Source organism: Dendrobates tinctorius, unplaced genomic scaffold (assembly GCF_039654945.1).
Source record: "Dendrobates tinctorius isolate UK_male_01 unplaced genomic scaffold, ASM3965494v1 ptg000128l, whole genome shotgun sequence".
Lineage (NCBI taxonomy): Eukaryota > Metazoa > Chordata > Amphibia > Anura > Dendrobatidae > Dendrobates > Dendrobates tinctorius.
Window position 1 is genome coordinate 18,426,173 of NW_027361796.1, and position 25,385 is coordinate 18,451,557.

At 49.3% G+C, this 25,385-nt stretch overlaps 1 long non-coding RNA gene across 1 annotated transcript in view; it reads left to right on the forward strand.

The window, feature by feature from the left end:
- Nucleotides 1–7,112: 7,112 nt before the first annotated feature.
- Nucleotides 7,113–25,385, forward strand: part of LOC141047575 (uncharacterized) — a 149,734-nt gene continuing 131,461 nt past the window's right edge. The window contains exon 1 of the long non-coding RNA XR_012219837.1: nucleotides 7,113–7,811. This is a non-coding gene — a long non-coding RNA (uncharacterized lncRNA). The remainder of the gene's footprint in view (nucleotides 7,812–25,385) is intronic.

The window sequence follows — 25,385 nt, forward strand, 5'->3', positions numbered from 1 at the left end:
CATTTTTTTGCATTGAAAACTTTTGCTTGTTTCATGCAATGCATTTCTTATGTATTGTACAACTGTAATATGCTGTTGGTGCAGGACTGATGGGTCTGTAGCTCGGCCCCCAGAGGCCTGCTTCCGGTGTCTAGGACCAGATATCATAATACCAGTCTTGAATAGTGAAGGAGACGGCAGCCAACCCTGAGAGACATCCAAGGTGGGAACGCCCCGTCATGCCAAAGGGAGTCTGCTAGATCCAGGCATAGTAGACCAGCGCTTGTGGGTTTGTGGACGTCAGGAGGGGGTTGAGCCTGAAGGAAGGTCTCTTTTCCAGGCAGGTAGGAGAATTGTCCTGTTGGTTGCTTTTTTTAAACTGAACATTTCCAAAACAACCACAATTGCACTGTGCACCTCTTGGGAAGCAGGAATTTAGTCTTCTGTTGCAGAAGAAAAGTACTCTTACCCTGATAGGTAGAGGGCAGGAAGCACTAGAAAGTTGGCGTGCATGATTGTTCAGGGCGCTGGCGGTGTGGCCCAGCCACCAGAGGCTAGACGAGAGCATGGATTTTTTTTTTTTTTTTTTTGTTTTTAAGAGTAGGGTCGCAGGAGCCTCTGTCAAACGTGGAGGCCACATGAATAAGAAGGTTTCCCCAGGAGATGTCCATATTGCTCAGGTTAAAATTAGGACATCTTTGTCTTGTCCCTTCATTTTTTTTAATGGAGCCCGCTCACTGCCTGGTAGGATATACCTGTCCTGAAGATTTCAAATCCTAACCTTTACACAGACTTTCGGGCGACTGGCAGGTAACGGATTTGTCTTCCCTCCCTACTCTATCTGGCTCTGGGGGGGAGAGAGGGTAGGGGATTAGTGGCAAGGACTGTCCGCCGGAAGACCGCAAACACTCTTGATGTGTTAGGGCTCTGCCTCGTAGACCACAGATGATATGGTAGTGACAATTCTAGGTGGGAGATCAGAGTGATAACTCCACTCTGTCGCCCTTAAAAGCCATATCTGAAAGAAAAAGGGAAATCATTAATAAAAAAATCAAGACCTAAGGCAGAAACCAGCCTGGGTGGTCCGGACCCATGTCTGCCTCCTACTGACACTAAGCTAAAACGGATTAGCTTCATGCCAGTTGGTGTACCCTCCTAGCATAAGCAGCATACAACCACAGGTTTTTTGTGTGCCCCAATGAAGCATTAACCACCCCGCACACCAACCAGAGGGCCACACAGGGTAACCCCCCTCGTCCAATCATAAACCTCCACCTCACACTAATCAGTGGACCCCATGTAGGGTTCAGCAGGTTCGCAGGATGCAGCGATGAGGCACGAGACTGAGTGTGGTTTGTGGAAACAACTTTTATAAACTGTAGCTATATTGAGCAAACAAAGGGGGTTAACAATAACCAGTCCACGCAGGGACTCAACAAACCTAACAACACTTTCTTATTATGGATGCGACTAACCCGGTTTGCCCGGGGTGCTATAGGCCACGTATGACTAAACTGGGGGTCCTTATCTACTATAGTAAACTTATCCTTCCAGGGGTGTCAGGTTCACAGGCGTGGCCGCGTAGAGGACGCTGATGCGGCTGCCTTGACGCCTCGATACTCCTGGATGAAACTGGGCGCAACAGGCCCGGAAGAAACGGTGCCGGTGGGGCGCAACAGGCCCGGAAGAAACGGTGCCGGTGGGGCGCAGTGATGATGCAGTCTCCAAATGTAACCGTTCACCAGTCTCTGCCCAGAGTCCCTCAGCAAACCGGACAGGGGCCTCTACTGCCGCCTGTAGCGAGGTGGCGCCCCCTGGGGCTGGTGATGACAGGGCCGCAGCTGTGGGAGAAGGCAAGGGGGCAGTGTCCTGATCGCTGTAAAGGAATAGTCTCTAGTCGTGGAGGTCGTGGACCTATCACAGCAGGATGGGAAACAGCGGGGGTGGCTGTATGTGACCGTATGAGGGAAGCGGCCGCCGGTGCAAGGCTCTCACGTGTCACTAGTCGGTAGCTTTCCTTTCACAGGGCCCTGTCGGTCTCTCCACAACACAGTCTGCTCCCTCGGTCCTCTGTCTCACACTGCTTCCTGTATGTTGTCCTGCTCTGTCAACTGCCACTTCAGCGCGCCCCCTGTTTCCCTGACAACTTCAGTCAAATCTCTCCCTTTACTGTTCTCCCGGTATCGTTCCCTCAGGAACCCTGATGGCGGTCCCCTGGGTACCTGCCCGGTCACTGCATGGGAGTCCTCCCCACACCCACAGGATAAGCCCAAATGCCCCCTTCCCCAAGCGTAAATCCCCATCAGACGCCCGCTCAAGCATAAATCCCCATCATGCACCCTCCACCCCCAAGCAACACCCCCCCAACAGATGCCACCCCAGCTTAAACCCCCCACCGGACGCCCCTTCCCCACAGCATTAACCCCATCAGACGTCCACACGCCCCCAAGCATAAGCCCCCGTTGGACATCCAAACACCCCCCCAGCATAAACCCTCGCCGGACGTCCACCCCCTTAAGCATAAACCCTCGCCGGACGTCCACCCCCTTAAGCATAAACCCTCGCCGGACGTCCACCCCCTTAAGCATAAACCCTCGCCGGACGTCCACCCCCTTAAGCATAAACCCTCGCCGGACGTCCACCCCCTTAAGCATAAGCCCCCGTCGGACGTCCAACGCCAGAATAAAGCCCCCGTCGGACGTCCAACGCCAGAATAAAGCCCCCGTCGGACGTCCAACGCCAGAATAAAGCCCCCGTCGGACGTCCCCACCCACAAGCATAAACCCTCATGGGACGTCCACCCCTCCTTAAGCCTTTGCCCTTATTGGATGCCATTCCCAGCATAAAACTGTCATTGGACATCCACCATCCGCATAAAACCTCATCGGATTTCCACCTCTGACCCCTCCCCAGCATAAACCTCATCGGACGTCCCACCCCCTCCCATCGGGTGTCCAACTTCCCCATCATAAACCCCCGTCGGATGTCCCCCCCAAGTATGGCACCTCTTCGCCAATCAAAAAGCCCTACCAGTCGAGCGCCTACCCCAAAATCAATTCCCCCCCCCTTTTAAGTCACAACAGATGCAGACCAGCCCCGTTGCCCAAGCATCAAGTCAAGACACTCAGACACCACAATTGTGCATTAAATTCCCCCCGTCCCAAGATCCCAACCAGACCAGGAGGAGTTAATGCACGCTTGTAGGGTCTGTTTGTCCCCGGGGGGGGGGGGCTACTGGGGATAATGCATGCTTGTGGGGTCTGGTAGGGCCCTGAGGGAGGGTTAATGCACACTTGAGAGGTCTGGTTGGGCCCTGCATTAGACCCCCAAGGAGCCCACCAGACCACAAAAGCATGCATTAACCCCCTCCCCGTGAGCCCAACCAGACACACAAGCTTGCATTAAACCCTCCGCGCTTGTGGGATCTTGTGGGCTTCTGGAGTGGGTTAATGCAGGGTCCACCCAGACCCCGCAAACGTGAATTAACCCCCCCGGTGCCCAACTAGACCCCAAAAGCATGCATTAACCCTCCCTGGAGCCCACCAAACCACAAAAACGTGCACTAATCCCCCCCCCACAGTGAGGAGCCCACCCAGACCCCACAAGCATGCATTAATCCCGCCGGAAACCCAAACAGAACCCACAAGTGTACATTAACCACCCATGGGATCCAACCAGAACCCAAAAGCATGCATTAATCCACCGGGAACCCAACCAGACATCACAAATGTGCATTAACCCCCCCCTCAGGACCCAAACAGAACCCACAAGCGTGCATTAACCCCCCCCGGGACTACCCAACCCAGCAAGCGTGTGCATTAACTCTCCCCCCCCCCCCCCCCCCAACCAAACACAGCAAGCTTGCATTAACCCCCCCGGGACTCGACCAGATACGGCAAGCGTGCATTAACCCCCCTTGGGACTCGACCAGACACGGCAAGCGTGCATTAACCCCCCCCGGAACCCAACCAGACACGGCAAGCGTGCATTAACCCTCCTGGGAGCCCAAGCAGACCCCACAAGCATGCATTCACAACCCCCCGAAGTACAACCAGAGCCCACAAGCGTGCATTACCCCCAACCAGACCCCACAAGCATGCATCATTAACCCCCCTCTCCAAGGACTACCAGACACCCCAAGCGTGCATCATTAACCCCCCTCTCCCGGGACTACCAGACACCCCAAGCGTGCATCATTAACCCCCCTCTCCCGGGACTACCAGACACCCCAAGCGTGCATCATTAACCCCCCCTCTCCCGGGACTACCAGACACCCCAAGTGTGCATCATTAACCCCCCTCTCCCGGGACTACCAGACACCCCAAGCGTGCATCATTAACCCCCCTCTCCCGGGACTACCAGACACCCCAAGCGTGCATCAATAACCCCCTTCTCCCGGGACTACCAGACACCCCAAGCGTGCATCATTAACCCCCCTCTCCCGGGACTACCAGACACCCCAAGCGTGCATCATTAACCCCCCTCTCCCGGGACTACCAGACGCCACAAGCACGCATTAACCCCCCGGTACCCAGCCAGGCCCCAGGAGCGTGCATTAACACCCCCCGGAGACCCAACCAGACCCTGCAGACGTGCATTAATCCCCCCGACCCAAACAGACCCCACAACCCTCCTGGGAGACCAAGCAGACCCAAGTGTGCATTAACCCCCACCCCCCTTACCCAACAGACCCCGCAAGCATGCATTAACCCCCCTGGGAGCACAAAGCAGACCTCACATGCATGCATTAGTACCCCAGACGTACAACCAGACCCCACAAGCGTGCATTAACCCCCACCCCCTGCCCTAAACAGACCCCAGAGGCGTGCATTAACCCCCACCCCTTGCCCCAAACAGAGCCCAGAAGCATGAATTAGTACCCCCCCGAAGTACAACCAGACTCCACAAGCGTGCATTAATCCCCCACCCCCCCTGCCCCAACCAGACCCCACAAGCATACATTATCCCCCCTCCCCCAACCAGACCCCACAAGCATGCACTAACCCCCCCCGGACCCCACCAGACCCGTAAGCGTGCATTAACCCCCCCCACCCCCAACCAGACCCCACAAGCATGCATTAGTACCCCCCCCAAGTACAACCAGACCCCACAAGCGTGCATTAACCCCCCACCCCCCTGCCCCAAAAACAGACCCCACAAGCATGCATTAGTACCCCCCAAAGTACAACCAGACACCACAAGCGTGCATTAACCCCCCACCCCCCTGCCCCAAAAACAGACCCCACAAGCATGCATTAGTACCCCCCAAAGTACAACCAGACACCACAAGCGTGCATTAGTACCCCCACCCCCCTGCCCGAAACAGACCCCACAAGCATGCATTAGTATTCCTCGAGGTACAACCAGACCCCACAAGTGTGCATTATACCCCAAGCCCCCCACAGACCCCACAAGCATGCATTAACCCCCCGAACCCCAAACAGACCTGTAAGGGTGCATTAACCCCTACCCCCCCTACCCAAACAAACCCCACAAGCATGCATTAACCAGCCTGGACCCCAAATAGACCCTGCAAGCATGCATTAACCCCCCCTGGGAGCCCAAGCAGACCCCACAAGCAAGCTTTAACCCCTCCGGACCCTAAACAGACCCCGTAAGCGTGCATTAACCCCCCCCCCCTTGGACCCCAAATAGACCCTGTAAGCATGCATTAAACCCCCCCCCGGACCCAACCAGCCCCCATCAGCGTGCATTAATCACCCCTCCCTCGGAAGCTCAACAGCTCCCAGATAAGCACCCAAATCCCACTAGTTAGCCCCAAGTATCAGCCCCCATCAACCAAACATCTAAGAATACACCAACCTGCAATGGCGGATCTTAATAGGGGCGGATGGGGCGGTCGCCCCGGGCCCAAGGTTTTTTGGGGGCCCAGGGGCAGGGGCAGGGGTGAGCTGGGCCGGGTGGCAGAGAGGCAAATGCCACCCGGACCGCTCCCCCAGCACCTGTACAGGGCCGGCCGTGCCCTGTGCTGCCTGTGACGCCGCCGGCAGCAGACAGCCGCCCGCGTCACATTCTATGAGGGGCCGGGAGCTGTGCACGGCCGTCACCTTGACGGCTGCTCAGCTCCGGCTGTACTTCCGGGTCAGATGTCGGGCGTGCGCGATGACGTCATCGTGCACGCGCCGACATGTCCCGGAGGTTGCTGAAAGCAGAGGCGCTGCTGGGGAGCGAGCCGGCTGTGAGGTAAGTATGGGGAACTTTTTTTATTTTTTTTTATTTATAAAATGAATTAAATGGGGGGGGGGGGGTGACTGGGGGCTGTATATGATGAAGGGGGGGTGACTGGGGGCTGTATATGATGAAGGGGGGGTGACTGGGGGCTGTATATGATGAAGGGGGGTGACTTGGGGCTGTATATGATGACGGGGGTGACTGGGGGCTGTATATGATGACGGGGGGGTGACTGGGGGCTGTATATGATGACGGGGGGGTGACTGGGGGCTGTATATGATGACGGGGGGTGACTGGGGGCTGTATATGATGAAAGGGGGTGAGTGGGGCTGCACATGATGAAGTGGGGGATGAGTGGGGCTGCACATGATGAAGTGGGGGATAAGTGGGGTTGCACATGATGAAGTGGGGGATAAGGGGGACTGCACATGATGAATTAAGGGGTAAGTGGGACTGCACATGATGAATTAAGGGGTAAGTGGGACTGCACATGATGAATTAAGGGGTAAGTGGGACTGCACATGAATTGGGGGTAAGGGAAACTGCACATGATGAATTAAGGGGTAAGTGGGACTGCACATGATGAATTAAGGGGTAAGTGGGACTGCACATGATGAATTAGGGGGTAAGGGGGACTGCACATGATGAATTGGGGTTAAGGGGGACTGCACATGATGAATTGGGGTTAAGGGGGACTGCACATGATGAATTGGGGTTAAGGGGGACTGCACATGATGAATTGGGGTTAAGGGGGACTGCACATGATGAATTGGGGGTAAGGGGGACTGCACATGATGATGGGGTAGTGGGGCTGCACATGAAGTTGGGGGGGAAGGGGACTGCACATGATGAAATGGAAGGGGGGATAAGGGGCTGCAAATGATGAAGCGGCACTGCAGATGAAGTGAGTGGGTGATAGGGGACTGCAATGGATGAAGTAAGGGGACTTCAAATTAAAGTGGGGACATTAAAGTGGATCCCCTATGGCCAGGATCACGTTGGGCGATTTTGTGCGTATTGGCCGTAGGCCTACAGCTTATGTGCAACGTCTTTTTAGGCCATGTCCACACGTGGTGGAACGGTGGCGGGTTTTCCGTATGGACCCGCAGCAAACCAAGTGCTGCGGTCCGTACGGCTGTCAATTCCCGCACGGGGACCGCAGCTCTCAGGTGGGAAGGGGGGTACAGGGGCCCAGGTTTTATGAACAGCCCCGGGCCCATAGTCCACTTAATCCACCACTGCCAACCTGTTACTTACTAAACCCTCCTGTCAGTCACTGATGCCGCTGACATCACTCCACACTGCTCACAGACGCCGGCACCAGAGAGAGAGCTGAGACAATGTGTAATGGAGGCTTCTCTCCCTGCACCAGACGGCAGGGTATATGCTAGACTGTATGGGCTCCTTCCAGGTGTGATGTTAGTTCTGGGGGCGTGTCATACCAGGGGGGGCGTGTTCTGACGGCAAAGGCAGGAAGAGAAGATGCCATTACACGTGTCTCTGCCGTCTGGTGCTTGAGTAGTGAGCCGGCTAGACTGTATGGGCTGCAGTTAGGACCTGGAAGGGGCCCATACAGTCTAGGCTCAACCCTAGAGACACAGAGCAGAGGATACCCGCCGGCTGCTGTCACCATCACTGAGGTACACTCAAGGATCCTATGTCCTCACAGGACAGGAGCCGAGGACAGGGGGTGGTGCCTGCAGCAGAGCCATAGGCAGACACACAGGGGGACATGGTGCGGAAGCAGAGACACTGGGGGACAGCCAGAGACATGGGGATATGTGCCACAGGCAGACACATGAGGACATGGCACCCACGCAGAGACACAGGGGGACATGGGACCCACGCAGAGACACAGGGGGACATGGGAGACACGCAGAGACAGGGACATGGCGATATGGGCCACAGTCAGAGACAGGGGGACAAGGCAGAGACACAGAGGGACATGGGGGACAGCCAGAGACATGGGGATATGGGCCACAGGCAGAGACATGGGGATATGGGCCACAGGCAGAGACATGGGGATATGGGCCACAGGCAGAGACATGGGGATATGGGCCACAGGCAGAGACATGGGGATATGGGCCACAGGCAGAGACATGGGGATATGGGCCACAGGCAGAGACATGGGGATATGGGCCACAGGCAGAGACATGGGGAACATGGGAGACAGGCAGAGACATGGGGATATGGGCCACAGGCAGAGACATGGGGATATGGGCCACAGGCAGAGACATGGGGATATGGGCCACAGGCAGAGACATGGGGATATGGGCCACAGGCAGAGACATGGGGATATGGGCCACAGGCAGAGACATGGGGAACATGGGAGACAGGCAGAGACATGGGGAACATGGGAGACAGGCAGAGACATGGGGAACATGGGAGACAGGCAGAGACATGGGGATATGGGCCACAGGCAGAGACATGGGGATATGGGCCACAGGCAGAGACATGGGGAACATGGGAGACAGGCAGAGACATGGGGAACATGGGAGACAGGCACAGACTGACAGCGCACACGAGGGAGACAGAAGGCACAGGGGTACACAGGCGCAGAAGGACACAGCTACAGGAGTACAAAGCCACAAGGTGACACAGACACAACCACACCGCCGCTCACACACACCACTGCACACTTACACCGCCGCACGCAGACACTGCCGCATGTATTGCATTATTCTTAAATCTTCATAAATTAACTACATACATATTCTAGAATACCTGATGCGTTAGAATCGGGCCACCATCTAGTATATAATTTTATACTAGATGGAAGCCCGATGCTATCGCATCGGGAGGGGGGTGATGTTCCGATAGGGGCTCTTCCCCTTTGTGTGCTGTCTTCCTCCTGTGTGCCTTAAGGGCCCGTTACACATAGCAATAATCGCTATAACGTCACTGGTTTTGTGACGTTATAGCGATATTGCTAGCGATATCGCTATGTGTGATGCTTACCTCCGACCGGCTCCCCCGCTGTCCATCGCTGATCGCGCGAGAATGTCCTTGGCCGTTTTTCGTCGGCCACTTCCTGCTGGGCTTCCTGTGGCGCCGATGAACGACGCGTTCGGGAGGACGTCAAGATCGCCGCGTCTGGCAGGTAAGTAGCGACCCCCGACCCCTGCTATGTCGCTGGTGAGATCTGCCTGTGTGTCAGCCCACTAGCGACCACTTAGCGAGGCACCAGCGATCCATATCGTTGTCTGGATCGCTGGTGCATCGCTAAGTGTAACGGTACCCTAACTCCCTGTGTATGTGTGTTTGTTTATGTGTATGTCCCAACTGGCCAGCTGGGACTGGCATCAGACACCAGAATGCCCGCACCTCTGACAGTGGAAGTGACCCAGGGTCTAAAAAACATCAGTCCCTTCATTTTGAGTAAATCCGGTTACGTACGGCAGATGACAAGGACTTAGCAGGGTCTGGGGCCCAATGGGAACACTAAGCAATGGGAGGCTAATCACATACTTAACCCCTTAAGCCCCAAGGGTGGTTTGCACGTTCATGACCGGGCCAATTTTTACAATTCTGACCACTGTCACTTTATGAGGTTATAACTCTGAAACGCTTCCATGGATCCCGGTGATTCTAACATTGTTTTCTCCTGACATATTGTACTTCATGTTAGTGGTAAAATTTCAGTCATATAACTTGCGTTTATTTGTGAAAAAAATGGAAATTTGGCGAATATTTTTGAAAATTTCGCAATTTTCCAAATTTGAATTTTTATGCCCTTAAATCAGAGATACGGCACACAAAAAACTTAATAAATAACATTTCCCAACATTTGGAACCAAAATTTTTTTTCTTATAAGCAATTTCTCATTTTTGCAACACCATTTTATTTTTACGGACCACATCACATTTGAAGCCACTTTGAGTTGTCTATATGATAGAAAATACCCAAAAGTGACACCATTCTAAAAACTGCACCCCTTAAGGTGCTCAAAACCACATTCAAGAAGTTTATTAACCCTTTAGGTGCGTCACAGGAATTTTTTGAATATTTAAAAAAAAATGAACATTTAAGTTTTTTTTACAAAAAAAATACTTCAGGTTCAATTTTTTTTATTTTACCAAGGGTAACAGGAGAAATTGGACTGCAAAAGTTATTGTGTAATTTGTCCTGCGTACGCTGATACCTGATATGTGGGGGGGAACCATTGTTTCGGCGCATGGCAGACCTCTGAAGGGAAGGAGCGCCGTTTGACTTTTTCAATGCAAAATTGGCTGGAATTCAGATCGGACGCCATGTCGCGTTTGGAGAGCCCCAGATGTACCTAAACAGTGGAAACCCCCTACAAGTGACCCCATTTTGGAAACTAGACCCCCCCCCAAGGGCTTCACAGAAGTTTATAACGTACAGCGGTACAATTAAAACATATTTTTTCCACAAAAATGATATTTTCACCCCCAATTTTTATTTTTCCAAGGGTAACAGGACCCTAAAAGTTATTATGCAATTTGTCCTGAGTATGCTGATACCTCATATGTGGGTGTAAATGACTATTTGGGTGCATGGCAGAGCTCGGAAGGGAAGCGGCGCCATTTGACGTTTTTGGCTGGAATTGAGATCAGACACCATGTCGCGATTGGAAAACCCCTGATGTACCAAAACAGTGGAAACCCCCCACAAATGACACCATTTTGGAAACTAGACCCCCCCCCCCCCCCCCAAGGAACTTATCTAGGTGTGTGGTGAGAACTTTGAACCCCCAAGGGCTTCACAGAAGTTTATAACGACCGGGCGTGAAAATAAAAATATCGTACTTTTTCAACAAACATCATCTTTTAGTCCCCATTTTTTTTTTTTATTTTCCCAAGGGTAACAGGAGAAATTGGACCCCAAAAGTTGTTGTCCAATTTGTCCTGAGTACCCTGATACCTCATATGTGGGAGAAAACTACTGTATGGGGACACGTCGGGGCTCGGAAGGGAAGTAGTGACGTTTTGGAATGCAGGCTTTGATGGATTGGTCAGCGGGTGTCATGTGCGTTTGGAGAGCCCCTGATGTACCTAAACAATTGAAACTCCCCACAAGTGACCCCATTTTGGAAACTAGACCCCCCCACGGAACTTATTTAGATGTGTGGTGAGCACTTTGAACCCCCAAGTGCTTCACAGAAGTTTAGAACGCCTGGGCGTGAAAATGAAAAAAATAATTTTTTTTCCACAAAAATGATATTTTTGCCCGCAATTTTTTATTTTCCTAAGGGTAACAGGAGAAATTGGACCCCAAAAGTTGTTTTTCAATTTGTCCTCAGTATGCTGATACCCTATATGTGGGGGTAAAACACAGTTTGGGCGCATGGCAGAGCTTGGAAGGGAAGGAGCACCATTTGACTTTTTCAACGCAGAATTGGCTGTAATTGAGATCAGACGCCATGTTGCATTTGGAGAGCACCTGATGTGCCCAAACAGTGGAAACCCCCCCAATTATAACTCCAACCCTAACCCCAACACACCCCTAACCCTAGCCCTAATGGGAAAATGGAAATAAATACATTTTTTTAATTGTATTTTTCCCTAACTAAGGGGGTGATAACGGGGGGGGGGGTTTGATTTACTATTTATGGCGGTTTTTATGTTTGGCAGCTGTCACACGCTAAAAGACGCTTTTTATTGTAAAAATAGTTTTTGCATCACCACATATTGAGAGTTATAATTTTTCCGTATTTTGATCCACTGAGTCATGTGAGACCTTATTCTTTGCGGGACGAGTTGACGTTTTAATTGGTACCATTTTCGGGCACGTGACATTTTTTGATCGCTTTTTATTCCGATTTTTGGGGCGCAGAATGAACAAAAACCAGCGTTTCATGAATTTCTTTTGGGGGGGGGTGCGTTTACACCGTTCCGCGTGCGGTAAAATTGATAAAGCGGGTTTATTCTTCAGGTCAGTACGGTTACAGCGATACCTCATTTAGGTATTTTTTTATGTTTTGGCGGTTTTATGCAATGAAAACTATTTTATATAAAAAAATAATTATTTTTGCATCGCTTTATTCTGCGAGCTATAACTTTTTTTTTTTTTATATTTTGTGGATGACGCTGTATAGTGGCTCGTTTTTTGCGGGACAAGCTGACGTTTTCAGCGGTACCATGGATATTTATATGCGTCTTTTTGATCGCGCGTTATTGCACTTTTTGTTCGGTGGTATGTTAATAAATCATTATTTTTTGCTTTGTTTTTTTTTTTTTTATGGGGTTCGCTAAAGGGGTTAACTAATGGGACAGTTTTATAGGGCGGGTCGTTACGGACGCGGCGATACCAAATATGTGTACTTTTATTGTTTTGGGTTTTTTTTATTTCCAAAAAATATGAATTTATTGGGGAATATTTTTTTTTTACTAATTTATTTAGCGATATATATATATATATATATATATATTTTCCACTTTTTTTTTTTTAACTTTATTACATTGTCCCAGGTGGGACATCACTGTCCTGTGACAGATCGCTGATCTGTCACATCACAGATCACTGTGACAGATCAGCGATCTGTCACAGGCACTGCTCCAGACTTCCTCATGCCTGCGCTTTGCAGGCAGTGAGGAAGTCAGCTCCCTACAGGCCCCCGAAGGTCCCCGTCGCCATCTTGGATCCGGGGTCCTGTAGGGAAAGAGCCCCCACGCAGCAGCGCTGCATATTGCGCTGCCGTGGGGGGCTCAGGGAAGCACGGAGGGAGCCCCGTCCCTGCCGATGCTTCCCTTTAACCCCCGGTACACCGCGATCGTGTTTGATCGCGGTGTACAAGGGGTTAACGTGTCCGTGACCGCCCCTGACACATTGTGCCGGGTGTCAGCTGTGATAATCAGCTGACACCCGGCCGCGATCAGCGGCGCTCACCACTTGGGCGCCGCTGATCGCTATGACGTACTATCCCGTCCCTGGGAATTAAGTCTCAGGGCACATGGACGGGATAGTATGTCTCATGGCAGAATTATATCTATCTATTCATTTATTTATTTATTTTTTTATTTTTTTTATAGATAAATACCTTTATGTGCTGGCTTGAGCTTCCTGCATTTCTTCCCATAATCGTAGGACCAGAGTGATGGCAAATGTTTGTTTATTTTATTAATAAAAGTAATAATATGTATACAGATGGTTTATGCTTGTGTTTTTAAAATGAGGAGTGCCATGAGATAGTAAATCATAATCTGACTGGTGATGTATATATTATATATATTTTTTTAATACATTTTATTACTGCTGGTGGTGGTGTCCCCCCCTATATGACAACTGAATGTCTGCACCTCTGACAGTGGAAGTGACCCAGGGTCTAAAAACATGGATTTTTGTGATAACTCACCATAAAATCCTTTTCTCTGAGACGCTCATTGGGGGACACAGTTACTGTGGGGTATATGCTTCTGCCGCTAGGAGGCTGACACGAAGTGAAAAAAAGAGGTTAGCTCCTCTGCCATATACACCCTCTCCCCTATTGCGGACGGAAATCAGTTTGGTGCCAAAGCAGTAGGAGGACAACAAAATCAGCCTTAATACAGGTACAACATGTCCAAAAACACCACTCATATCAAATTAGTAAATGCATATAAATTTAAACAACACAAGAGCCAACTGGCTAATAGGGTGGATGCTGTGTCCCCCCCAATGAGCGTCTTGGAGAAAAGGATTTTACGGTGAGTTATCACAAAAATCCATGCTTCTCCTTTTGCCTTATTGGGGGACACAGATACTGGGGGACACAGATACTGTGGGATGTCCTAAAGCAGTCACTGGGTGGGAGATTGACTCACCGATCTAAGCTACATGCACCTCTTGTTTAAAGGTGCGCCACTGCTGCTTGGAGATTCCTTCTACCCAGGCTCGCATCCGCCAAGGCCTGAGCATGGATATTATAATGTTTGGCAAATGTGTGCAGGCTGGACCAGGTTGCTGCCTTGCAAATCTGTTCCATCGAAGCCTGGTGCCGAAGCACCCAAGAGGCACCCACTGCGCAGGTAGAGTGCGCTCTGATCCCTGCTATGGTCGACTGAGGCAGCGAGTCCTTTCCTACGCTGTTGTGAGTTCATTTTCCCCTTGATTACTGAGGCCCGAGGAACTCCCTCTTCTGGTAAAGAAAGGTAGTGAGCCTGATTGTCAAACACCTGAGGCTGATGATTGTGACTGGCTGAGTGGAGTTACGGACTGGATATAATGCTGCCGACGCCCTTCTGCCCTGCGGGTGATTTCTCTGTGGGATCCTTGGAGACCAGTCTGAATTCCTGCTCCTCCAAAGCTAAGTTTGCTGCTCGGCCTTTTGCTTTTGTGCTTTGGCTTTGTTTTTGCTTTGTTTTTCTGGATTTCTGCCATTCCCTGCTGGGGTGTGCTGAATTCATTTAGCTCTGTCTTCTGAAAATACCTGAGTGGTGATTCAGTTTTTGAAGCCTAGCTGCTTCAGGGCCTTTTTCATATCAGCTGGTTGGCTTATGTCTTTGATAGGGTTTTGGCAGATTGCAGACAGCAGCCTTCCTGTCCTTTCCTATCTAGGTAGTTTTGGGGCCCCGTCTTTGCTCAGTCTATCTTTGTCTGTGTTAGTATTTTCATCTTGCTTCACCGTCATTATATGTTGGGGGCTGCCTATTGCTTTGGTGTCTGCTCTGGGGCAGTTTAGATTTCCCCTTTCTTTAGGCCTATGTATTTCTCCGGCTGTGATCGAGGGGTCTAGGGCATCGTAGGAACCCCCCACGGCTACTGCTAGTTGTGTTGATAGGTTCAGGGGTCTGCAATCTGATAGTTGCCAACTTCTCTGGTTTTCTGGACTTAGCTTGTATTTCTGCTTTTGCCTCCTACGGTGACTCATTCATAACACTACGCCCTTCGGGGATCACGAACCGCGTGTCCGTCTGACGAAAAGGTGCTGTCCGCGACACGTACCTCCGGAGGGCTCTTACCAGGTCTAATGTGTGAAGAGCCTTTTTCCACACGGTGCAGCGGTGCTGGACAAAAATGAAGGCAAAACAACATCTTCATTAATGTGAAAAGACGACACTACTTTCGGCAGAAAAGGAGGGGCTGGTCTGAGGACCATCTTATCCTTATGGAAAGTGAGGCATGGAGCTTGGCAGGATAGAACCGCCAGCTCTGAAACCCACCTGATGGAAGTGATGGCCACTAGGAACACCACTTTCCAAGAAAAGGTACCTCAAAGAGATATCCTGAAGCGGTTCAAATAGAGCTTCCTGCAGAACACTTAGGACCATGTTAAGGTCCCAGGCGTCCATAGGCGCCTTATAGGGAGGTACCAAGTGGGAGACTCCCTGAATGAAAACTCTTCACCTGCAAATTGGTAACAATTCTGCGCTGGAACAGGATGGATAAGGCCGATATTTGTCTCCTTAGGGAACTTGGGGCAAAGCCCGAGTCTAAGCCCTACTGGAGAAAAGCCAAGATGTTGGGGATCGAGAATCTCAGCGGAGAAACACCGTGTCCTCGACACCAAGCAAAGAACACCTTCCAGGTGTGGTGGTAAATTCGTGCTGAAGCAGGCTTCCGGGCGCTAATCATTGTAGCGACCACCTCGCTCTCGAACCCTGCCTGGGATAGAATCCAAGATTCAACGGCCGTGCCGTCAAACACAGGGTCCTTGACTTCGGGTGGCAAATCGGCCCTTGAGACATTAGATCTGGGCCCTCTGGCAGGCGCCAAGGAATGTCGGCGAGAAGCTGCATTAGATCTGCATACCACGCTTGACGGGGCCAGTCTGGGGCCAGCAGAATCGCCGGCACCCAGCGTCGGACTGGCCCACCGGGGAACCGGAGGATTCTCCGGTGGGCCCTGGCATCTGGTGTGCCCTGGCACCTGCAGGCATACAGGGCCAGCAGTTGCCTAGGGCCCTCGCTGCTCCAGGGGCCCCCAGCCAGTGGTGTGTCGCACACCATGCAGCTGCTATGGGGGCCCCTGCCAGCGGAGCAGCAGCGGGTGTCAGGAGGCAGGAGCCCCTGTCCCTGCTGCTAAAGAGAAATGAATATTCACTGCGAAGCAGTGAATATCATTTCAGGTCTCCACCCCCAGAGGCCCCGCCCCCAGCCCAGTAAGCCGCTCTGCATCTGTAAATCAGGGCCGGCGCCGCCCTCAGTCCTCTCTGCTCCTGACTCACAGCCGGTGCGCGATGACGTCACTACATCGCGCACCCGCTGTGTGTCTGGCAGAGGGGGCAGCTCCTGACACTGAAGCCGGGATCAGCGTGGGAGCGAGGAGGAGAGGTGAGTATTGTGTTTTGTTTGTTTTTTTTTTATATCTCTCTAGCTCTCTCTATCTATCTCTATTTCTCAATATATCTCTATATATCTCTCTCTCTATCTCTTATATCTATCTATCTTTCTATCTCTATCTATTATCTATATCTATCTATCTCTATATCTATCTCTATCGCTCTATCTTTATATCTATCTTTCTATCTCTACATCTATCTCTATATCTATCTATCTTACTCTATCTATCTCTATATCTATTATCTCTATATTTATTATCTATCTAGCTACCATCTATATCTATCTATCTTTATCTATATATATCTCTATCTATCTCTATACCTATCTATCTATCCGTTATCTATCTCTATATCTTTTCTCTGTATCTATCTATCTCTCTATATCTCTCGCTATCTATCGCTCTATCTTTATATCTATATATCTATCTCTATCTATCTCTATATCTATCTCTATAGCTATCTATCTCTATATCTCTATATCTCTATATCTATCTCTCTATCTCTATATATCTATCTATCTTTATCTATTTATCTCTATATCTTTTCTCTGTATCTATCTCTCTATATCTATATCTATATATATATCTATTATCTCTATATCTATTTCTCTCTATATCTCTCTATATCTATCTATCTCTATATCTATCTCTCTGTATTTCTATCTCTATATCTATCTCTATATCTATCTTTCTCTATCTATCTATATCTATCTATCGCTCTATCTCTATATCTATCTTTCTATCTCTACATCTATCTCTATATCTATCTCTATATCTATCTTTCTATCTATATCTATCTATAGCTATCTATTATGTCTATCTAGCTATCTCTATTATCTATCTACCTATCTCTATATCTTTCTATCTTACTCTATCTCTATATCTATCTGTTATCTCTATATTTATTATCTATCTCTATCTATTATCTATATCTATATCTATCTCTCTATCTATTTATCGATCTCTGTATCTATCTCTCTCTATATCTATCTCTCTCTATCTCTCTCTCTTTATATCTATATCTATTATCTCTATATCTATCTACCTATCTATCTCTATATCTATCTCTCTCTCTATATATATATATATATATATATATATATATATATATCTCTGTTTCTCTCTATATCTATCTCTATATCTCTCTCTATATCTATCTATATATTATCTCTATATCTATCTATATATTATCTCTATATCTATCTATCTCTATCATATCTATCTATCTCTATATCCATATCTATCTCTATATCCATATCTATCTCTATATCTATCTTTCTATCTAACACTATATCTCTATATCTATCTATATATCTCATTATCTATCAATCTCTATCTCTCTCTTTATCTATCTATTGATCTATCCATCTATCTCTATATCTATTATCTCTATTATCTATATCTATCCATCTATCTAGCTATCTCTATCTATCTCTATCTCTCTATATCTTTCTAACTCTATATCTATCTATCTCTATACATATCTCTATATCTAGCTATTATCTCTATATCTATCTCTATATCTATCTTTCTATATCTATCTGTCTCTATATCTATCTCTACATCTATCTATCTATCTATCTATATATCTCTATATCTATTTTTATTTATAGCCATCTATATATATTGATCTCTATATCTATATATGTCTATATTATTATTATTATTATTATTATTATTATTATTATTATTATTATTATTATTATATCTGTATATCTCTATCTATTATCTATCTCTATCTATATATCTATCTATCTCTATATCTTTCTATCTATAGCTATCTATATCTATATCTATCTATCTATCTATCCATTATCTATTTTCTATCTATCTCTATATCTATCTACCTATCTATCTATCTATCTATATTTCTTTCTATATCTATCTTTATATCTATCTCTATCTATCTCTATCTATCTCTATGAATCTTTCTATCTATATCTATCCATTATCTACTTTCTATCCATTATCTACTATCTATCTCTATATCTATTTCTACATCTATCTTTCTATCTATTTCTATCTAACTCTATATCTATATAGCATTATACCCTATGAGGGGGCAGCATTATATCCTATGAGGAGGCAGCATTATATCCTATGAGGAGGCAGCATTATATCCTATGAGGAGGCAGCATTATATCCTATGAGGAGGCAGCATTATATCCTATGAGGAGGCAGCATTATTCCCTATGAGGGGATGCATTATTCCCTATGAGGGGGGCAGTATTATACCCTATGAGGGGGGCAGCATTATACCCTATGAGGGGATGCATTATTCCCTATGAGGGGGGCAGTATTATTCCCTATGAGGAGGCAGTATTATTCCCTATGAGGGGGGCAGCATTATTCCCTATGAGGGGGGCAGTATTATACCCTATGAGGGGGCATCATTATACCCTATGAGGAGGCAGCATTATACCCTATGAGGAGGGCAGCATTATTCCCTATGGGGGGCAGTATTATACCCTATGAGGGGGGCAGTATTATACCCTATGAGGGGGGCAGTATTATACCCTATGAGGGGGGCAGTATTATACCCTATGAGGGGGGCAGTATTATACCCTATGAGGGGGGCAGTATTATACCCTATGAGGGGGCAGCATTATTCCCTATGAGGGGATGCATTATTCCCTATGAGGGGGGCAGTATTATACCCTATGAGGGGGGCAGTATTATACCCTATGAGGGGGGCAGTATTATACCCTATGAGGGGGGCAGTATTATACCCTATGAGGGGGGCAGCATTATACCCTATGAGGGGGGCAGCATTATTCCCTATGAGGGGGGCAGCATTATTCCCTATGAGGGGGGCAGCATTATTCCCTATGAGGGGGGCAGTATTATACCCTATGAGGGGGGCAGTATTATATTCTATGAGGGGGTGCATTATTCCCTATGAGGGGGGCAGTATTATACCCTATGAGGGGGGCAGTATTATACCCTATGAGGAGGCAGTATTATACCCTATGAGGGGGGCAGTATTATACCCTATGAGGGGGCAGTATTATTCCCTATGAGGGGGGCAGTATTATTCCCTATGAGGGGGGCAGTATTATACCCTATGAGGGGGGCAGTATTATACCCTATGAGGGGGCAGCATTATACCCTATGAGGGGGGCAGTATAATACCCTATGAGGGGGTGCATTATACCCTATGAGGGTGGCAGTATTATACCCTATGAGGGGGGCAGTATTATACCCTATGAGGGGGTGCATTATACTCTATGAGGGGGTGCATTATACCCTATGAGGGGGGCAGTATAATACCCTATGAGGGGGTGCATTATACCCTATGAGGGGGGCAGTATTATATTCTATGAGATGGCTGCATTATACTATGTGAGGGGGCTGCTTTATATTCTATGAGGGGGCTACCCCAACTCCTGCTACATAATTAAGACATGTAAAACCTTATATTATACCCGGATATTAGCGTGTTTTACCGCATAATTGGTGGTCTGGTATTTAACTCTATGCAGCTACATAGTGGGCCCCAAGAATGATTTTCTCTGGTGGGCCCAAGGTGTTCCAGTCCGACGCTGCCGGCACCCCTTCCGTCTTGAACTTTTTGATGACTCTCGGAAGTAGTGGCAGTGGGGGAAATAGATATGGGAGGCGAAACTGGTTCCATGGCAGAACCAACGCCTCCACCGCGAATTCCTGCAGGTCCCTGGCCTGAGCGACATATGTGGGCACCTTGGCATTCACTCTGGAAGCCAACAGGTCCACATCCGGAGCTCCCCACAGTTGACAAATCTGCTGAAAAACTTCGGGATGTAGAGACCACTCTCCGGATGCAAGACCCTGCCGGCTGAGAAAGTCTGCCGCCCAATTTTCCACGCCCCGGATGTGGACAGCCGAAATCACCGAGTGGTTTGCTTCGGCCCACTGAAGAACGTGCCCCACCTCGCGCATGGTTGCTCTGCTGCGGGGGCCCCCTTGATGATTTATGTAAGCCACCACTGTGGTGTTGTCCGATTGAATCCGGACGGGGCGGCCTGCTAGAAAGTGCTGAAACTTCTGCAGAGCCAGCCGAATTGCTCGTATCTCCAATAAGTTGATCGGGAGGCGTGCCTCCTGTGGCAACCACCGCTCCTGGGTTGTGTAGTGGCAAAAACACCGCTCCCCAACCGAGGAGACCTGGCGTTGGTTGTCATTACCAGCCAATGACCTGGGGGAAAGGTTCCCCTGGGCCAGAGAAGAACTGGTTATCCACCATACGAGCGACTGCCTGACTTGAGAGGACAGTCGGCACCGCCGGTCAAGCTTGACAGGATTCTTGTCCCAGGCTGACAAGAGGGCGTGCTGCAGGGGGCGAAGATTGGAACTAGGCGAAAGGTATCGCTTCCATTGCTGCCACCATTTTCCCTATAATCCTCATCCCGGATCGGATGGTATGAGGGACTGGTTGGCGAAGTGTCCGGACTCCCTGCCGGAGAGCTAGCGCCTTTACCTGAGGGAGAATTACCAACCCTCGGCAAGTGTCGAAGATCATTCCTAGGAAGGAGATCCTCTGAGCTGGCACAAAGGATGACTTCTTTGCATTGACCAACCATCCTAAGCGGGGAAGAATATCTAGCATGATGTTGAAATTTTCCTCGCATGCCTGTATTGATGGGCCCTCGACCAAGAGGTCGTCCAGATAAGGCAAGACGACTATGCATCGAGAATGCAGTGTGGCCATGACAACTGCCTTAACCTTTGTGAACACTCCCGAAGGGTAGCGCTATGAAACTGAAAATGCTGATCGCTGATGGCGAAGCGTAGAAACCTCTGATGAGGAGGAAAAATGGGAATATGCAGATATGCGTCCTGGATGTCTATTGAGGCCAAGTATTCTCACTGCTCCATGGCCGATATGACTGAACAGAGAGACTCCATCCGGAAATGTCTGATCCTGATGAATTTGTTCAGAAGCTTCAGGTCCAAAACGGGCTTGACAGACCCGTCCTTTTTGGGAACCGCAAAAAAGGTTGGAATAGAACCCCTGAGCTCTTTCGTGTTTCGGCACTGGAACAATGACTCCGTTGTGCTGGAGCGATTTGATGACTCCCAATAGAGCCCTTGCCTGGGTATCCACCCAGGGAAGCCGTGAAAGAAAAAATCGTCTTGGAGGGTATCTGACAAATTCTGTTTACCCATGCGTCGTGAGCGACATTGACCCCGACGTGGTGAAACCAGAGTAGGCGGCCGCCTACCTTGCCGGTGTCGTCTGGTAAAGGCCTTAAGTCATTTGGCCGATGATCTTTGGGATCTGGATCCCCCCAATCTGGGCTGCTGAGTACGCATTCTCCCTAATGAGTTGGCTCTATATGAGACCTGCCGCTCCCTATCCTGGTTGGGGCAGCCTGAGGCGGCAGAATTGACCGCTGTAGTCCACTCGGGGTTGCAAAAGGCCCGAAAACGTGCCTGAAAATGGGTGACGAAAAGGTGTTTTGACCTTTTGTTGAGGGAGAAACCCGCTCCTTCCTCCTGTGTAGTCGGAGATAAGTTGATCCAACTTCTCCCCAAATAAGTGGTCGCACTGATAAGGCAGGGAAGTCAAGGACTTCTTAGAAGTAGAATCGGCTCGCCATGTCCTCAACCATAGGGCTCTTCTGATAGAAATTGCATTAGCGGCAGCAAGTGCCGAGCAATTGTCCGCTTCCAAAGACGCATTGATTACATAGTCTCCGGCCATCGCCATCTGACCTGCGACCTCCGAAATCTCTGCAGGTAGATCCTGCGCGACCTTGTTTAATGTTTCTGACCATGATATCATATCCTTGGCTACCCAAGTTGCTGCGAATGAGGGAGCGAGCGCTGACCCTGACGCCTCATATACTGAGCGAGCTAAGCTCTCTATAAGGCAATCCGTGGGATCCTTAATTGAGGAAACACTAGGGACAGATAGCAGGGTCTTAGTGGCTAGGCGCGAAACCAGAGGATCCACCATTGGGGTCGTCTCCTCCGGGTCTGCCTGGAGTGCGAGCGGCCCCTGCAGGCCAGAGGCTCTTGTGAGTTGGAGGTTCCCTCTAAGGCCAGCGAGCCATTGTCCCTGCCCCTATCTGGGGCTTGAAGGGACTCTATTGCTCTTGTAAGCGACGCCATGGACTGTGACAGAGGGCCTACTCCGGGGGATTCGACACATTGGTCACGGTCGCAGGGGAGGGCTCCTGGGCGCGTTCGGATTCGCAGGCTTCGCGTAATCGCTTGCTGTGCGCCTGCGGAAACGCAGCCCAACAAGAGATGCCGTGCGTCTTTGCTTTTTCTTACACGCTGTATCTGTCCGCCGCTGGGGAGGGGGAGGAGGTAGCACCTCAGTCTCCCTATAGCGTGGCCTCTCGGGCAGCACTTATCCCAGTCCTGCGCCCCCCCCCCCCCCGTCCTGGACGCTTTCACCTTCAAATCGCGCGCCACCAGCTGTGGGAATGAGTCACCAGCATGTAAAAACCGCTGTAGGGGTGGTACTTCCGTTCGGCCTAGCCACGCTCCAAAGCCGGGGCCCAAATTTCTTAGCCGCCGCCGAGTGCGTGGTGGGCCGCCAGAAGTGATGCGCGGCCCGGAGGCGGGACATCTGGCGCGGCCTAGCTCCGGCCTCAATTTTTTCCCCTACCCAACCAGGGGAGGAGGCGCGGTTCCAAGGCACAACTAACTGGCGTGGCGCCGCCTGACGGATCCAGCCACTCCCGCCTTGCATGGCTGGTGGCTTCTGCCGGTTGGGGGCTCCAGCCCTCTGATCTTTGCAGGTACCCTCTCCTCACCGATTCAGCCTGAGGCCAGGTATGTGAGGGGGGCCTCGATAAAAATATGATGGTACAGGCACCCTAGCTCCATCTAACCCCTTCAGGCGGTGAGGAGAGGGACCATCCGCCGCCGTGCAGCACCGCCGTCTAGCGTTGGTGGAGCAGTGGGGGCCGCACAGACTAGTCTTGTGCCTCTGTGCAAGCCCATGTGTCAGTATTCCGGGTTTTCTAAATCACCTTGTGAATGAATTTGCCCTTTGTTAAGATGGAGGTTGCGGTTTTTGTGTGCCCTACTTCCTGTTCATGTGTATAAAACCAGCTCAGGTGCTGCCTTTCCTTGCTGGAGTATTCTGCTTCCTTCAGCTGTGCTGCTGGTTTCTGAGTGTGCTTCTGCTGTGGCTCTGGACATTCCCTGTTCTCTGTATGAAAGCTGCACTCATCTTTGGAACTTTACCCTTGGTTCACGGTATCTGGTAAGAACTGTATTCCTGAACTATGTGTGGTTCTTAACCCTTCACTCTTCCCCAATGAGAGCAGTCGGAACTGTCACCTACCGTATGCCTTAATGTGAACCTGTTTCTGGACTCGCCTGTGTTCATGCCGCTCCAGGGATCAACTTGTGAATCAGCCTTTGGACTTTCCTGTGCTCTTGCTGCATCTGGGATTTACCTATAGACTTGTTCTGGACTTCCCTGTGCTTGCTACATACCTGATTGGACTCTCTGCATCACTACGTTGTGAACTGCGCCACATCACCTGAGTGTTACTCACCTTGGATCACATGTTTATGAGGACCCTGTTTTAGGAACTTTACTGAATTGCTATATACCGTAGCTTTAGGACTTGTCTCATTTCAGGTTATCAGCATATTGTTTTTGGGTGTCACTGCTGTTATAAAATACACTATTTGCACTAAAGTAAACCGCTTCTGTCTGTTCATTGCCCCACGCTATCAGAATCCTCGAGTTCCTACAATAGTATTACACCATGGTTTCAATACCTAGGGGTGGACAGGGCTAAGTCCGGCATTATGTCCCACGTCGCGGGAGAGGATACGTGGAGGGATACTCGCATGTGCTCGCCCGCTGATGGTTTGGGGAAATCGGATCCTTTCAATAGGATGTGTTGCCCCTGTCTTATCTTCATAAAAAAAAAAAAAAGGAAAATAGAAGTCTGGGGAAAAAGACAGAGCTATGTCCCATGGTGCGGGAAAGGATACGCAGAGATGTTACTCAACGCGTTCTCGCCCGTTGATGGTTTGGGGAGATCGGACCCTTTCAATAGTATCCGTCGCCCCTGTCTCATCTTCATGGGAAGAAAAGAAAAAAAAAAAATAGTCTGGAGACATCCAGACGTGTGTGCCTCCAAAGGACACTAAGCAAAAAACTGATTTCCGCCCGCAATAGGGGCGAGGGTGTATACGGCGGAGGAGGAGCTAACCTCTCTTTTTCACTTAGTGTCAGCGTCCTGGCGGCAGAAGCGTACACCCCACAGTATGTGTCCCCCAATGAGGCGAAGGAGAAAACGACAGTCCCTTCATTTTGAGTAATTCCGGTTAAGTAGTAGCAGTCGTTCACCGGATTAGGGAAAAATGGACTTCGGTTACCGACTGCGCTATATGCTACAAATTAACTGGATTTACCCAGTTTAGGGAAAATGGACTTTGGGTAAATCCGGTTAACTATGGCCTGTGATTGGCTGATGCAGTCACATTTTCTGGTCAGAAGCAACCAGGATGGACAGATTAGTTGAGAAGCAATTATAAGTGATAGTACAAACACTTCAACAGTAAAATACCAACTTTATTATTGAAAAAACGAATTACAATAATATAAGTCAACTGTCCCTTTGTCCACCCATAAACCTAATATATAAAGTACACAGATTTGTTAACCCATGTAAAATTTTAATCGTCTAGCCAGTCTAATTCCGCCCCTTCTCCAAACTGTTTTTTTCGGACACCATAATCAAAGAAGATTTCTGTTCCTGGCTTAAGATCTTGATTTGCTAAAAATAGAATTGTTGGTGACCCATCTCCATATGACCAAACCTTTGCGTTTAGATTGAAATTGGTGGGCTGATGATTGATCAGCCTTCCAAAAGTGGACTCTGCCATCCACATATAATCACAGGGCTCTTTGGAGCCATCAATGCATAATTTTAGGTCTTTGTGTTTAAAAAAGTACATATATGATGTTCCGGTCAGCATTCTCTGCAGCTTTTCCGCAATTTGATGGTCCATAAGTTCCCCATGATAGTCACATACC